The sequence below is a fragment of the Felis catus genome, chromosome X (genome assembly GCF_018350175.1).
Source record: "Felis catus isolate Fca126 chromosome X, F.catus_Fca126_mat1.0, whole genome shotgun sequence".
Taxonomy (NCBI): domain Eukaryota; kingdom Metazoa; phylum Chordata; class Mammalia; order Carnivora; family Felidae; genus Felis; species Felis catus.
Window position 1 is genome coordinate 49627501 of NC_058386.1, and position 16896 is coordinate 49644396.

The window sequence follows — 16896 nt, forward strand, 5'->3', positions numbered from 1 at the left end:
TCTCTCTGGTTTAGGAATCAATGGAACTCTGGCTTTATAGAATGAGTCTGGAAGTTTTCCTTCCCTTTCTATTTTTTGGAACAGCTTGTGAAGAATAGGTATTATCTCTGCTTTAAATGTCTTGCAGAATTCCCCAGGGAAGCCATCTGGTCCTGGACTCTTATTTGCTGGGAGATTTTTGATAACTGATTCTATTTCTTTACTGATTATGGGTCTGTTCAAGCTTTCTATTTCTTCCTGTTTGAGTTTTGGAAGTGTGTGGGTGCTTAGGAATTTATCCATTTCTTCCAGGTTGTCCAGTTTGTTGGCATAAAATTTTTCATAGTATTCGCTGATAATTTCTTGTATTTCTGACGGATTGGTTGTAATAATTCCATTTTCATTCATGATTTTATCTATTTGGGCCCTCTCCCTTCCCTTTTTGAGTAGCCTGGCTAGAGGTTTATCAATTTTGTATATTTTTTCAAAAAAAACAACTCTTGGTTTCATTTATCTGTACTACTGTTTTTTATTTTCTATATTGTTTAGTTCTGCTCTGATCTTTATTTCTCTTCTTCTGCTGGGTTTGGGGTGTCTTTGCTGTTCTGTTTCTATTTCCTTTAGGTGTGCTGTTAGATTTTGTATTTGGGATTTTTCTTGTTTCTTGAGATAGGCCTGGATTGCAATGTATTTTCCTCTCAGGGTGCCTTCGCTGCATCCCAAAGCTTTTGGATTGTTGTATTTTCATTTTAATTTGTTTCTATACATTTTTAAATTTCTTCTCTAATTCCATGGTTGACCCATTCATTCTTTAGTTGGGTGTTCTTTAATCTCCATGCTTTTGGAGGTTTTCCAGACTTTTTCCTGTCGTTGATTTCAAGTTTCATTGCATTGTGGTCTGAAAGTATGCATGGTATGATCTCAATTCTTGTATACTTATGAAGGGCTGTTTTGTGACCAGTAAGTGATCTATCTTGGAGAATATCCCATGTGCACTCAAGAAGAAAGTATATTCTGTTGCTTTGGGATGCAGAGTTCTAAATATATCTGTCAAGTCTATCTGGTCCAATGTGTCATTCAGGGCCATTGTTTCTTTTTTGATCCTGTGTCTAGATGATCTGTCTGTTGCGGTAAGTGGAGTATTAAAGTCCCCTGCAATTACCACATTCTTATCAATAAGGTTGCTTATGTTTGTGATTAATTATTTTATATATTTGGGTTCTTCTGAATTGAGTGCATAAATATTCATAAATCTTAGCTCTTCCTGATGGATAGACTCTGTAAATTATTATATAATGCTTTTCTTCATCTCTTGTTACAGACTTTAATGTAAAGTCCAGTTTGTCTGATATAAGTATGGCCACTTCAGCTTTCTTTTGACTTCCAGTAGCATGATAGATAGTTCTCCATCCCCTCACTTTCAATCTGAAGGTGTCCTCAGGTCTAAAATGAGTCTCTTGTAGACAGCAAATAGATGGGTCTTGTTTTTTTTTTTACCCATTCTGAAACCCTATGTCTTTTAGTTGGAGCATTTAGTCCATTTACATTCAGTGTTATTTTGAAAAGATATGGGTTTAGAGTCATTGTGATGTGTGTAGGTTTAATGCTTGTAGTGGTGCCTCTGGTACTTTGTGGTCCTTGCAACATTTCACTCACAGAGTCCCCCTTAAGATCTCTTGTAGGGCTGGTTTTGTGGTGATAAATTCCTTCAGTGTTTGTTTGGGAAAACCTTTATCTCTTTTTATATTCTGAATGACAGACTTGCTGGATAAAGGATTCTTTGCTGCATATTTTTTCTGTTCATCACATTGAAGATTTCCTGCCATTCCTTTCTGTCCTGTCAAGTTTCAGTACATAGGTCTGCTACTGCCCTTATGTGTCTACCTTTTTATATTACTGCCCATTTATCCCTAGATGCTTTCAGAATTCTCTTTATCTTTGTATTTTGCCAGTTTCACTACGATATGTCACGCAGAAGATTGATTCAAGTTATGTTTGAAGGGAGTTCTCTTTGCCTCTTGGATTTCAATGCCTGTGTTTCCCCTGATTGGGGAAGTTCTCAGCTATGATTTGTTCAAGTACACCTTCTGCCCCTTTCTGGCTCTCTTCTTCTGGAATTCCTATGATACGTATATTGCTCTGTTTTATTGCATCACTTAGTTCTCTAATTTTTTTTTTCAACGTTTATTTTATTTTTGGGACAGAGAGAGACAGAGCATGAACGGGGGAGGGGCAGAGAGAGAGGGAGACACAGAATCGGAAACAGGCTCCAGGCTCTGAGCCATCAGCCCAGAGCCCGACGCGGGGCTCGAACCCACGGACTGCGAGATCGTGACCTAGCTGAAGTCGGACGCTTAACCGACTGCGCCACCCAGGCGCCCCCTTAGTTCTCTAATTCTCCCCTCATACTCCTGGTTTTTTTGATCTCTCTTTTTCTCAGCTTCCTCTTTTTCCATAATTTTATCTTCTAATTCACTTATCCTCTCTTCTGCCTCTTCAATCTGTGCTTTAGCCACCTCAATTTCATTTTGTACTTCATTTATGGCATTGTTTCTCCTCATAACTATTTTTAATCCCTTGATCTCTGTAGCAATAGATTCTCTGCTGTCTTCTATGTTTTTTTCAATCCCCGTGATTAACTTTATGACTATTATTCTAAATTCTTATGCCATTATATTGCTTAAATCAGTTTTGATCAATTTGTTAGCTGTTGCTACTTCCTGGAATTTCTTTTGAGGAGAATTCTTCTGTTTCGTCATTTTGGCTAGTTTTCTGTCCTTTATGTGTTTTAAAAGCTTGGTGTATGCTCTGCTCTTGTGAGCACTGCTATATTAAAGTGGGGTCATAAACTGTCCAGGGCCTGGCCCTTCAAGAGGTGTTTTTCAGGGATTGTTACTTGCTCTCTGTTGTTTTGACTTCTGTTATTTTATTACCCTACTCGTATTAATATTTTGCACCCTCCACCAGATGTGCTTTGATTTGTTCCTTGGAGTAGCCCTGTAAAGGAAAACAGATAGATAAACGGCAGACAAAAATATGCAAACACAAAAAGAAATAACACAAACAAACAAATAAACAAAAAGAAAAACCTAAAGACTAAAAACAAAAAACCCAAAAACACCTACTACAAGTAAAGAAGAGGGGGGAGGCATTGCTGATGCAAGAGAACATATAAAGAGAGAAATGACAGGATCAGGGGCGGGGGTGGAGAAAAAAATAAACATTGATTAGGCAGAGAGACTAAAAGTCTTAATCCGGAGAGAAAGGAAAAGAAAGAAGGGGGTGGAGAAAATGAAAGGAAGATAAAGTTACCCAGACAGAGAAACCATGTGACTTGATTATTCCATAGAGAGAGAAAGGAGTATAAAGCAGGAAGTATGGAATATGTATCAAGAAAATGGATTAAATATGTCTGTTTAGACAGACCAATAACCAGAGTAACTAGCCTCTGGGAGGGAAGATATAAGAAGGAGAAATAGGGTGGGGGGAGAATATACCTATATATCCAGAATTTACCTAGAGTTATCCAAGCAATGCTGCATTGCTTGCAGGTAGTAGCTGTCCTCAGGGTCTGTGCAGCTCAGATGGACATACAGTTACACAGTGCAAGGCACATGGTTTGGCGTAATCTGAACCCACCTCCACTATGGGCCCAGGGAGTGATCCCTGAGGCCCTGCCTTGGTGGTGGTGGGGGTGGGGAATGGTGGTCCCTCAGTCTCTTATCCATGGAGGTGGACCAGTGGACTCAGTTTGAGTCATCCTCACTGTGCCATGGGAGCAGATGGGACAGTCCTTCTCACTCTGCCAGCTCCCTTGACCCTGGGCTTGGCTAGGATTCAAAGTCCTGCTCCCTGCGCTCTGGCACTGGGGAAGCATCTCTCTGTGGAGCTCAATACCTGGTCCTGGCTGGCTTTGTCTTTGCAGCAGCACTTCAGGGAGGACCGTCTGCTCCTACTGTGGATGGAGCCGGTGCCCTAGCCGGGATCCCTAGGGGTGGTGGACGCAGGCAGCCTTTGTCTTTTCCCACAACACTCCAGAGAGATGGTGGCCTTATCCTCCTGCAGACTGAGCCCTAGGCCCAGCCACTGCACCCGGGAGTGGTGGACACAGGCAGGTTCTGTACTATTGTGTGGCCCTCCAGGGAGGTTTTCCAGCTGTGGACTGAGCCTCTGACCTACCATCGCACCTAGGCCTGGCTCCCCTCCTCCCCAGGTGCGAGAACAGGGAGCCATTCCCAGTCTGAAGAAACCCCGCAGTTAGAGATCGGATCCCTCTCAGTCTCAGTCAGAGGTCTTTCTCCTGTACAGATATGGTCCTGCACTTCCCTAGCTGCTCTTTCTCTTCCCTTTGTCTCTCTGCAGAAGGGGGTCCCTCCCCTCGTGCCCATGCGGCCGCCTTTTTTTTTTTTTTGTCTCCCCCAGTTCGCAGTTTCCCACCTATCTTTTTTCCAGCTTTCCCATTTTCTTCCTAGTAGATTCAGTCTCTTTTCCTCCCAGGCTCTGGTGTTCAAAGTCCTTTGGCTTCTACACTTCTTTGTTTGAGAGACGTGGGAAGTATGGATCCCCCTACTTCTACACCATGTTGGCCCCCACCTAGGACTCCCTAATGTTTTCTTGTAGGTGTTTTATAGTTTTAAGCTCTAAGCTTAGGTTTTTATTCCATGTTAATTTTGTGTAGTAGAATATGAGTCTAAATTCATTTTTTGATTATAGATACTCACTTTTCCCAATATTATTTGTTGAAGAGACTGTCTTTTTCAATTTAGTGGTCTTGGCACCCATGGTGAAGATCATTTGATCACAGATACTTGAGGGATTTCTAAGCTCTGTGTACGGTTCCTTAGGTATATATGTCTGAATTTATGCCAGTACCACACAATTTTAATTACTGCAGCTTTGAAAAAGGTTTTCAAAATCAGGAAGTGGAAGATCTCCACTTTTTTTTTTTAAATATTCTTATAGGTTTAAATTTATTTATTTATTTACATATGTATTTAAGTAGAGTTGACACAAAATGTTACATTACTTTCACGTGAATTGGAAGCCTATACCTCCCACTCCACGTATCCATTTGGCCCGTTCCCCCATCCATTTACCCTCTGGCAAGCACCACTTTGTTTTCTGTCTTTATGGTTCTGTTTCTGCTATATTTGTTTGTTCAATGGTTTTGTTTACTTAGATTCCATATATTAGTAAAATTATATGGCATTTGTGTTTCTCTGACTTATGTCTTTTAGCATAATACTCTTTAGGTACATCCATGTTGTCACAAATGGCAAGATGTAAATATAATTTTTTTTTATTTTTTATGCTTGTAATATTCATATATATGCATATATATATATATATATATATCTGCTTTATCCATTCATCTGTCAATAAACAATTGGGTTGCTTACATATCATAGCTATTATACATAATTCTACAATAAACATAGGGGTACATATATCATTTTGAATTAGAGTTTTCATTCTTTTTTGGGTAAATACCATGTAATGGAATTACTGTATAATATGGTATTTCTATTTTCAAATATTGAGGAATCTTCATAATGTTTTCTAGAGTCACTGTACCAATTTAAATTTCTACCAACAGTACACCAGGGTTCCTTTTTCTCTACATTCTTGCTAATACTTGGCATTATTTTTCTTTTTTTTATTTTTCTTTTTTAAATCTTTTTCATGTTTGTTTTTGAGAGAGACAGAGACAGAGTGTGAGCAGGGGAGGGGCAGAGAGAAAGGGAGACAGAATCTGAAGCAGGTTCTAGGCTCTGAGCAAGCTGTCAGCACATAGCCAGACACAGGGACCAAACTCACAAACTGTGAGATCATGACCTGAGCCGAAGTCAGACATTTAACCGACTGAGCCACCCAGGCACCCCCTTTTTTTCTTTTTGATACTAGCCACTCTGGTGTAAGGTGAAATCTAATGGTGTTTTGATTTGCTTTCCCTGGTGATTGGTGATGTTGAGCATATTTTCATGTATCTTTTGGTGATCCGTATGTTTTTGGAAAATATTTTTCAGGTCCTCTACCCATTTTAATTAGATTATTTGCGTTTTTTCTGGTGTTGAATTGTATGAATTCTTTATATATTAACCCCCTTATCAAATATATTATTTATAAGTATGTTCTCCCATTAAGTAGGTTGACTTTTTGTTTTGTTGATGGTTTATTTTCCTGTGAAAACAGTTCATTTTTCCTTTCATTTCCCTTGCCTGAGGAGACATATCTAGAAAAATGTTGCTAAAGCTAATATCAAAGAGATTACTGTCTATTTTCTTCTAGGAGTTTTATGGTTTCAAGTCTGATATTTAAGTCTTTAATCCATTTTGAGTTTATTCTTGTGAATGACATAAAACAATGGTCCAGTTAATTCTTTTACATGTAGTTGTTCAGTTTTCATCGCACTGGTTTTTAAAGAAATGATCTTTTCACCATTACATATTCTTGACTTCTTTGTTACAGATTAAATCACCATATAGTTGCAAGTTTATTTCTGGGCTCTCTAATCTGTTCTGTTTATCTGTGTGTCTATTTTGTGTCTGTTTTGATTATTATATCTTTGCAGCATATATTGAAAACTGAGATTGTGATATGTCTAGCTTTGCTATTCTTTCTCAAGAATGCTTTGGCCTTTTGGGTTCCATACAAAATTTGGCTTTTGTAGTTCCATAAAAATTTTAGTATTTGTTCTAGGTCTGTGAAAAATACCATTGATACTTTGAATCTGTAGTTTTTTTTGAGTAGTATGAACATCTTAACAATATTAATTCTGCCAATTTATGAGTATGGAATAATCTTCCCTTAGTTTGTGTTGTCCTCCATTTCTTTTATCAATGTTTTACAGTTTTCAGAGTATAGGTCTTTCACCTCTTTAAGTTTGTTTCTATGTATTTTATTCACTTTGATGTAATTGTAAATGATGTTTTATTAATTTCTTTTACTGTTACTTTGTTATTAGTGGACAGAAACACAACATATTTATGTTTATTAATTTTGAATCTTGTAACTTACTGAATTCTTTTGTTCTAATCTATTTTTGGTTGAGTTTTTCTATATATAGTACCATGTCCATATACAAATAGTGACAATCTAACTTCTTCCTTACCAATTTAGATGTCTTTTATTTCTTTTTCTTGTCTGGTTGCTTTGGGTAGGACGTCCAGTACTATGTTGAATAAAATTTATGAGAGTGGACATTGTTCTCTTGTTCCTGATCTTAGGGTAAAAGCTCTAAAAGTTCTCAATTTTTCACAATTGAGTGTTAGCTGTGGTTTTGTCATGTATGGCCTTTATTATGTTGAGGCATATTTCCTCTAAACTCACTTTGTTGAAAGTTTTTTTCATGAATGGCTGCTGAATTTTGTCAAATGCTTTTTTTACATCTTTTGAAATTATATAGAGTTGTTATCCTTCATTATGCTAATGTTTTGTATTGCGTGGATAATTTGTGGATATTGAACCATTTTTTGCATCCCCAGAATAAATCCTCCATGATCATGGTGAATTATTTTTTAAGTTCTTTGTTTTATACATATTTATTTATTTATTTTGAGAGAGAGAACATGTGTGTGCGAGCAATAGAGAGGCAGAGAGGAGGGAGAGAGAGAATCCCAAGTAGGCTTCATGCTGCCAGTGCAGAGCCTGATGTGGGGCTCGATCCCACGAACTATGAGATTATGTCCTAAGCCTAAATCAAGAGTCTGACACCTGAGCCACCCAGGTGCCCTAGTGAATCTTTTTAATGTATTGTTCAATTATTTCACTTAGGTTTTTTTTTTCATCTATGTTCATTAGGGATTTGGGCCTGTAATTAATTTCTTTCTTCTTTCTTTCTTTCTTTCTTTCTTTCTTTCTTTCTTTCTTTCTTTCCTTCTCTCAGTGTGTTTTTCTGGTTTTGGTGTCAGAGTGATGCTGGCCTTATATATTTGGAAGCTTTCCCTTCTCTTCCATCTTTTTGAAGTATTAGTTTTAGTAAGTAGGTATAAACTCTTTAAATATTTGGTAAGGGCGCCTGGGTGGCTTAGTCAGTTGAGTGTCTGACTGTTGGTTTTAGCTTAGGTCATGATCCAGAGTCGTGGTATTGAGCCCCACAGAGAGCTCCACACTGAGCATGGAGCCTGCTTAAGATCCTCTCTCTCTCCCTCTGTCTCTCTCTCCTGCTTGCATGTTCTCTGTCTCTCTAATAACAATAACCAAAAAAAAAAAAAAAGAGGAAGAAGAAGAAGAAGAAGAAGAAGAAGAAGAAGAAGAAGAAATAAAGAATAGGAGGAGGGGGAGGAGGAGGAAGAGAAGGAGGAGAAGGAGAAGAAGAAATAATTGGTAAATTCACCAGTAAATCCCTCTCATCTTAAACTTTTGTTTGTTAACAGTTTTTTACTGATTCAATTTTGTTACTAGTAATCAATCCATTCCGATTTTCTGTTTTTCTATTTCTTCCTTACTTAGTTTTGGAAGATTTCATGTTTCTAAGAATCTATTCATTTCTTCAAGGTTGTCCAATTTGTTGGCATACAAATTTTCATAGTAGTCTTTTAGAATTATTTGTGTTTCTGTGGTGTCAATTAATTTATTTCTGATTTTTCTTTCATTTCTGATTCTATTTGGATACTTTGTCTTTTGTTCTTGATAAGTCAGGCTAAACGTTTATCAATTTTGTTTATCTTTTCAAAGAACTTGCTCTTGGTTTTATTGATCTTTCTATTGTTTATTTGTTTGTTTTAGTCTCCAATTTGTTTCTGCTCTGATCTTCATTATTTTCTTCCTTCTACTCACCTTAAGGGCTTTGTTTATTATTCCCCTAGTTCCCACAGGTGTATAGTTTTATGATTTACTTGAGATTTTTTGTGTGTTTATTTCTTGAGGTAAGCCTATATTGCTATATATTTCACTCTTAGAGTTACTTTCATTGTTTTCCAAAGATTTTAGAGTGTTGTGTTTTCTTATTTATTTATTTATTTATTTACTTGGCAATTTTTCATGTAGTAGCATCTTGTTTAGCCTGTACCTGTTAGTGCTTTTCAGTTTTATTTTTTTTCTTGTAACTGATTTCTAGTTTTCTACCATGTGGTCAGAAAAGATGTTGATACAAATATAGTATTCTTAATTTTTTGAAACTTGTTTTGTGGCCTAATATGTGATTTATCTTCAAGAATGTTTTATGTGCACTTGAAAATATTGTGGATTCTTTTGTTTTTGGATGGAATGTATATAAGTCCACATGTATAATTTCATTTGGTCTGGTGTGTTGTTCAAAGACACTGTTTCCTTATTGATTTTCTGCCTAGATGTTGAATCCATTGATGTAAGTGAGTGTTAAAGTCTCCTACTGTTATTGTATTACTGTCAATTTCTCCCTCTCTGTCTGTTAATATTTGCTTTATGTATTTAGGTGCTCCAATGTAGGTTTATAGATATTTACAGTTGTTATATACTCTTGCTGGATTGATTTCTTATCATTGTATAATGTTCTTCTTTGTCTCTTGTTACAGTCTTTGTTTTTAAGTCTATTTTGTTTGATGTAAGAATTGCTAATCTTCCTTTTCTCTGCTTCCATTTTCATGGAATATCTTTTTTTCACCTTTCACTTTTAGTGTTTATGTGTCTTTAGGTGATTTTCTTGTAAGCATTATATATTATATATATATAATTTATTCAGTTACCCTCTCTGTTTTGAATGCAGCATTAATACCATTTACATAATGTAATTATTGATAAGTATGTACATTTGCCATTTTGTTGTTTTAATTTTGTAGATCTTCTCTCTTCCTTTCTATTTCTCTTGTTCTTTTTCCTTGTAAGTAAGAATTTCATCAGTGTTATGGTTGGCTTTCTTTCTGTTTATTTTTTTGTGTATTTATTATATGTTTTGATTTTTGATTACCATGAAGTTCATATATAACGTCCTACGTATATAGCAGTATATACTAATAACCTCCTATGTATATAGCAGTATATATTAAGTCAATGGTCATTTAAGTTCAAACATACTCTAAAAGAATTTCATTTTTACTTCCCCTTACATGTTTTATATGTATCTTATCTTATTTTACATTTTTTAAAATTTTGTGGGTCCCATTAACTCATTTTTTAGATATAATTTATTTTACTACTTTTGCCTTTTAATCTTCAAAATAACTTTATAAGTAATTGCTCTACTACCTTTAATGTATATTTGATTTAACTCATAATTTTTTTCATAATTTTCTCATTTATAATTATGACCTTTTTTTTCCACTTTAAGAAGTCTCTTTAACCTTTCTGGAGAGGCCAATTTAGTGGTAATGAACTTCTTTTACTTTTTAGTTTGTTGGGGAAACTTGTTAACTCTTCCTCAAATCTGAATGATGACCTTCTGGATAGAGTATCTTGGCTGTAGTTTTTTTTTTTTTTTTCCAGCACTTTGGCTACATTATGCCACTCTTTTATGACCTGCCAACTTTCTCTAGTAAAATTAGCTGATAGCCTTATGGGATTGCTCTTGTGTATAAATAGTTCTCATGTGGTGGACCTCCTTGGGTTCTTCTTGTTTGGAAGTCTCTGGGCATCCTTTATCCTTGATATCTGCTACTTTCCTCAGATTAGGGAAGTTTTAGCTGTTATTTCTTCAAATAAGTTTTCTGCCACTCCTTCTTCTTCTGGGGCTCCTATAATGTTAATGTTTGTTTGCATCATGTTATCCAAGAGATCCCTTAACCAATCTTCACTTTTAAAATTATTTTATCATTTTTGTCACTTAGCTGGTGTGATTTTCATCACAGTCTTTTCCAGATTTCAGATCCATTCTTCTGCATCCTCTAGTCTACTGTTAATTCCCTTTAGTGTATTTTTCATTCTAGGTATTGTATACTTCTAGTCTGTTTTAAAAAATATTCTCTGTCTCTTTGTTGAAGTTCTCACTGATCCATCCACTCTTCTGAGTAAACATCCTCATGAACATTACTTTGAACTCTTTGTTGGACATATTGCTTACCTGTGTTTTATTTAGTTCTTTCTTCTAAAGTTCTGTCTTGTTCTTTCCTTTGGAGCATATTCCTCTTTTTCCTTTTTTATTTGATTTTCTGTTTTTGTTACTATAAATTAGGCATGACAGCTACTTTTCCTAACCTAGAAGGAATGATCTTGTGTATGGTTGTCCCCTATGTATACTGTGTGTGCTTAGTGACTTTAGTTGGCTGGCTGGAGCTGTGGTTTTCATAGGCTGAGGTCCCAGACACTGTGCTGGGGCCTCCCTGGTGTGATGGCCAGAAATGAAGTGGCCCATTGGGCCAGTGTTGTCCCAAGGCTCTCTGGGTAGAGAATGCCATGGCTGGACAGGTAAAGCTGAAGTGGTTGCAAACCAGGGGTTTCAGGGCTCTCTGTGCAGATGGAGCCCTGGCAGGAAAGCTGAAGCTGAAGTGGGTGTGAGCTGGGGCACTCTTAGAGCTCTTCATGCTCAGGGAGCCCTTGGAGAATAGCTAAAGTGAAGTGGGTACAAGCCATTGGGTCCTGGAACTCTCTGAAAGGGGATGTTCTGTTTGTGCTGCTGGGGCTGAAGCAAGTGCAGGCTGGAGTGTGCCCAGATGCTGTACACGGGGCAGCAGGGGCAATGGGGGGGGGGGAGACAAGGCTTGGTGTCTGTAACTGATGCAGGGCATGGCTTGTGGGTCTCAGGATTCTTTCTTTGTTCTGGAGTCCCTTTGTGGGGAAGCTGGAGCCAAGGCATGTGGAGGCTAGGAGATTCTGGAGCACCTTGTGCAAGTGTCTTTCTGGCAAGGCAGCTGGAGCTGAAGCAGGCATAGGCCAGGAGGTCCTATGCATGCTGTGCAGTGGCATCCTGGCAGGGTGGCTGGATCTGAGGCGGGTGTGTACCAGGGAGTCCCTAGATTTTCAGTACAGGGGGCACCTTGTGAAGTCATTTAGAGTTGAAGCATACCTGGTCTAAGAAGTCTTAGAGTGCTCAGCACTGGTGGTACCCTGGAAAGTCATGTGGAGCCAAAGTAGCACAGGCCTGGAGTGTTTCAGGGTGATTTGCATCTGTATCACCTGGGTGAGATTGCTGGTGCTGTAGTGACCACAGGCCAGGGTTGTTGAGATTTGTGGCAGGCTGGAACTTTCTTTGTGGGATGGCTGGAACTGGTGTGGAGTGGGAGCCTGAGGCTCTGAGGTGGTAGGTTGGCTAGGGCACCCAGACCCTCTTTCTACCTGTGCTATCAAAATGTAGGGGGAACATAAACTATGGTGCTCATCAGCCCCTTCAACCTAGAGAGAGTTCCAGCAGCTCCCCCACCATTTGGCTGGGTTTTAGAGCTGGTTCCTTTGCCCTGTTCTAGTTGCCCTGTTAAACATTGTTCTTTTCATCTGTCTCCCAGGACAGACCAAGCTAATCGCAGTCCCTCAGTACCATCCTTTCCAGTTTAGTTTGCAGCATCAAGATCCTGGAAGTTCTTTTCATTATCATGTATCCATCTCTCCCGCTATACTGTATGTGGTCCCTCTATCTTTTGGTGTACAGAAGCTGTTCAGACATCCCTCAGTTCTTACTCAAGAGAAATTACTTGATAAATTGATGTGGATTTGATGTATCCTTGGAGGAGGTGAGTTCAGGCTTTTTCTTTATATTGCCATCTTGGTCTGGAAGTGGGCTTAGTTCATTCTTCTTCTTGTTCCTTGAGGTGTAAACTTTACTTGCTTGAGATCTTTCTTTTTTCTTAAAGTATGTACTTATCAACATAAGCTTTCCTTTTAGAACTGCTTTTGCTGTATTACATTAGTTTTGGTATATTGTGTTTGCATTTTTATGTTTCAATATATATTTTGATTTTGTGATTGATCCATCAGTTGTTCAGGAATGTGTTATTCAATTTCCACATATTTGTGGATTTTTCCAGAAATTTTCTTGTTAATGATTTCTACTTTAATATTATTGTGGTTGTAAAAGACAGTTGGTAATTTTTGATCTTATTGAATTTGTAAAGACTCTGTGATGCATCTTAAAATCTATTATGAAATGTTCAATATATTTTGGTTAGGTCCATTTGGTTTAAAGTATAGATCCAGTCCAATACTTCCTTATTGATTTTTGTCTGGATGATATATCAATTGTAGAAAGTGGGGTATTTAACATCCCTACTGTTATTGTTCTGTTTCCTGTTTTTCTCGTAAGATCTGTTAATATTCGCTCAATATATTTAAGTGCTTTTATGTGTGGAGCAAATATATATCTATATATCTATATAGATATAGATATATAGATATAGATATAGATATAGATATAGATATAGATATATGTATGATTTTTATATATTCTTGATAAATCGATTCCTTCATCAATATATAATGACATTCTTCATATTTTTTTTTACAGTTTTTAGCTTAAAGCTTATTTTGTCTGATGTAAGTATAAATAGCCTTTTTGTCTCTCTTTCAGTTTTCTCCTTCTAGGAATGATTTTTCCCATGTCATCTCTTGAGCCCATGTGTGTCCTTAAAACTGATATGAGTCTCCATTGTATGTCAACTATACTCAAATAAAATAAACAGAAACTGATGTGAGTCTCAAATAGGCAGCATATAGTTGAGTCTTGCTTTATAATCCTTCCAGTAATTCACTACCTTTTGATTGAAGAATTTAATCAATTTTGTGGAGTAATCATTGCTATTTAAGAACTTACTAATGCCATATTTTTGTTTTCTGCAGTGGTGTGGGTCCTTTGTTCTTTTCTCTGTCTCATGCTTCTTCATTTGTCATTTGATACTTTTACATAGAGATATGCTTGACTCTCTTCTCTTTATTTCTTGCATATGTACTGTTGGGTTTTGCTTTCTTCTTACCATATGGCTTAAATAAAAAAATTGTATATATTACAGTCTTTTTTATGATGATAGTAACTCAATTTTTTATCACATATAAAAAATCTACCCTTTTTCTCCCTCTTTATGTTTGTGAAGTTACAATGTATCTACTATTATATTGTGTATTTACTGACATTATTTGACCTATAGTTATTTTTAATACTTTTGTCTTTTAAACTTTAGAGTTAATGGTAATATACCACCATATGATATCATGAGACTATTATAAATTTGACTATATACTTACCTTTACCAGTGAGTTTGTATATTTTCATGTTTTCATGTTACTAGTTAGCATATTTACAGTTCACCTTGAAGACCTTGTAAGGCAGGTCTAGTGCTGATGAACTCCCAGCTTTTGTTTGCCTGGATCAGTGTTTGTCTCTCCTTCATTTCTGAAAGACAACTTTGCCAGATGGAAACTTTTTCATTGTCAGATTTTCTCATTTACAACTTTGTTTTTTTTTTATGAAATTTATTGACAAATTGGTTTCCATACAACACCCAGTGCTCATCCCAAAAGGTGCCCTCCTCAATACCCATCACCCACCCTCTCCTCCCTCCCACCCCCCATCAACCCTCAGTTTGTTCTCAGTTTTTAAGAGTCTCTTATGCTTTGGCGTCGCTCCTTATCAGGGAAATACAAATCAAAACCACACTCAGGTATCACCTCACGCCCGTCAGAGTGGCCAAAATGAACAAATCAGGAGACTATAGATGCTGGAGAGGATGTGGAGAAACGGGAACCCTCTTGCACTGTTGGTGGGAATGCAAATTGTGCAGCCGCTCTGGAAAGCAGTGTGGAGGTTCCTCAGAAAATTAAAAATAGACCTACCCTATGACCCAGCAATAGCACTGCTAGGAATTTATCCAAGGGATACAGGAGTACTGATGCATAGGGCCACTTGTACCCCAATGTTCATAAGCAGCACTCTCAACAATAGCCAAATTATGGAAAGAGCCTAAATGTCCATCAACTGATGAATGGATAAAGAAATTGTGGTTTATATACACAATGGAATATTACGTGGCAATGAGAAAAAATGAAATATGGCCTTTTGTAGCAACGTGGATGGAACTGGAGAGTGTGATGCTAAGTGAAATAAGCCATACAGAGAAAGACAGATACCATATGGTTTCACTCTTATGTGGACCCTGAGAAGCTTAACAGGAATCCATGGGGGAGGGGAAGGAAAAAAAAAACAGGTCTCATTTACAACTTTGAATATATCATTCATCTTTCTCTTGGCCTGTCAGGTTTTTATTGAGAAATTTACCGATAGCTTAATGGGGTTCCCTTATAAGTTAAAAGCTTCTTTTCTGTTACTTGCATCAACATTTGCCTTTGATTTATGACATTTTTATTATAATGTCTCTTACTATATCTTGCTAAGGGTTCTGAATGTTTCCCAGACCTTCTATGGATGTGGCTACTCCATGCTTCTTGCTCCCTCTTGTGGCAGAGTTTTTACATTTGTATGCCTTCTTTCAGTCCTGCATTGCACCAGGCTGTGGGTTAACAAGCCCCCTTTTGCTTTAACAATGGTGAAGCTGAAGTTCAATTTTATGCTCTCTCATACCTGCAAATTTGTTGCAGTATTCTGCAGTGCTCACTAGCTATCTGCCAAAGCTTGCTGGTATCACTGTTGGGAACAGGTACAGGTAGATAAGCTAAAGAGCAGGGATGTGAGTGAGGTGCTCAAAGCACTAAGGTTACCTATGAGCCAGTTGGGATGATCCATAGGTGGGGTGTTCCCAGAGGCTCATGGCTGGCTTCTTAATAGTGTCTGTGATGCAGTTAGTACAATCCATGTCCCTTTTGCCATTCAAGTGTGCTACCTGCCACTCAATGGCCTCTTCCCATGCCCCAGTCCAGCAGATCACTATTCTGTACTCTGGATATGGTGAGAGAAAAATGGGCCTCTTTGGCAGTGTCCCACACAGCTGCAGAAGCCAGGCAATGACTTACATGCTTTCACTTTCCCTTGTGGGATAAATTACAGAATAAGAGTTTCTGTCTTGGTGTCAAATCTGCCTCTTGTGGAAAAGATGATGCTGGTAAAGTCAAACTGTTCCTATTACTCTCTCCAGTGTTCCACTGGTATTATTTTTTTCCAATGTTATTATTTTATTCCAGTGATGTCCTGGAACTTTCCTGCTATAAGTAGGGATTTATACAAGGGCTTTCTTGAGTGGGTGATTGCTTAATATAGGGTTCTACAGGGGATGTTGGACCATGGGTGAAAGGAGCTGGAGATGGTCACAGGCCATTGCAAAGTTCACAACCAGGACCAAGCTCTGTATACCTATTGTGCAATGCACAATTGAGCAAGAACCTTTCTGGTCACTGATATATGGTGCTCAATAACACAGCTCTCACAAAAACAGTGTTGTCCATAAGTGGATGGTAATTGTTGTTGGGGGGAGGGGTATAAGGGTAAGGTGTCTTATTTAGCCACTTTGGTAATGCCTTAACATGTGATTTTTATCTTTTATTTTGTTAATGTGGTATATCACCTTACTTGACTTTTGTATTTTGAAACATCCTTGATCCCAAGGATAAGTCCCACGGGGTCATAGTGTATAATCATTTTAATTTCAATTTGAAGTATTATGTTGAGGATATTTAATCAATATTTACCAGGCATATTGATCTGCAGTTTTCATATATATATATATATATATATATATATATATATATATTTGTTCATTCATTTTAATTTCATATAGATAACATACAGTGTTATATTAGTTTGAAATATACAATATAGTGATTCAAAACTTGCATACATCACCCAGTACTCATCACAAGTGCACTCTTTAAACTATCCCCCCACCTATGTCCCTTCTAGTAACCATCGGTTGTTCTCTATAATTAAGAATCTGGTTCTTGATCTCTCTCTCTCTCTCTCTCTCTCTCTCTCATTATATTGCCATTGCATCTTTGTGATATTTTCTAAATTCCACATATGAGTGAAATCATAGGATATTAGTCTTTCTCTGACTGACTTATTTCTTTAGCATTATACTCTCCAGCTCCATCCATGTCATTGCAAATGGCAAGATTCCATTCATTTTTTAT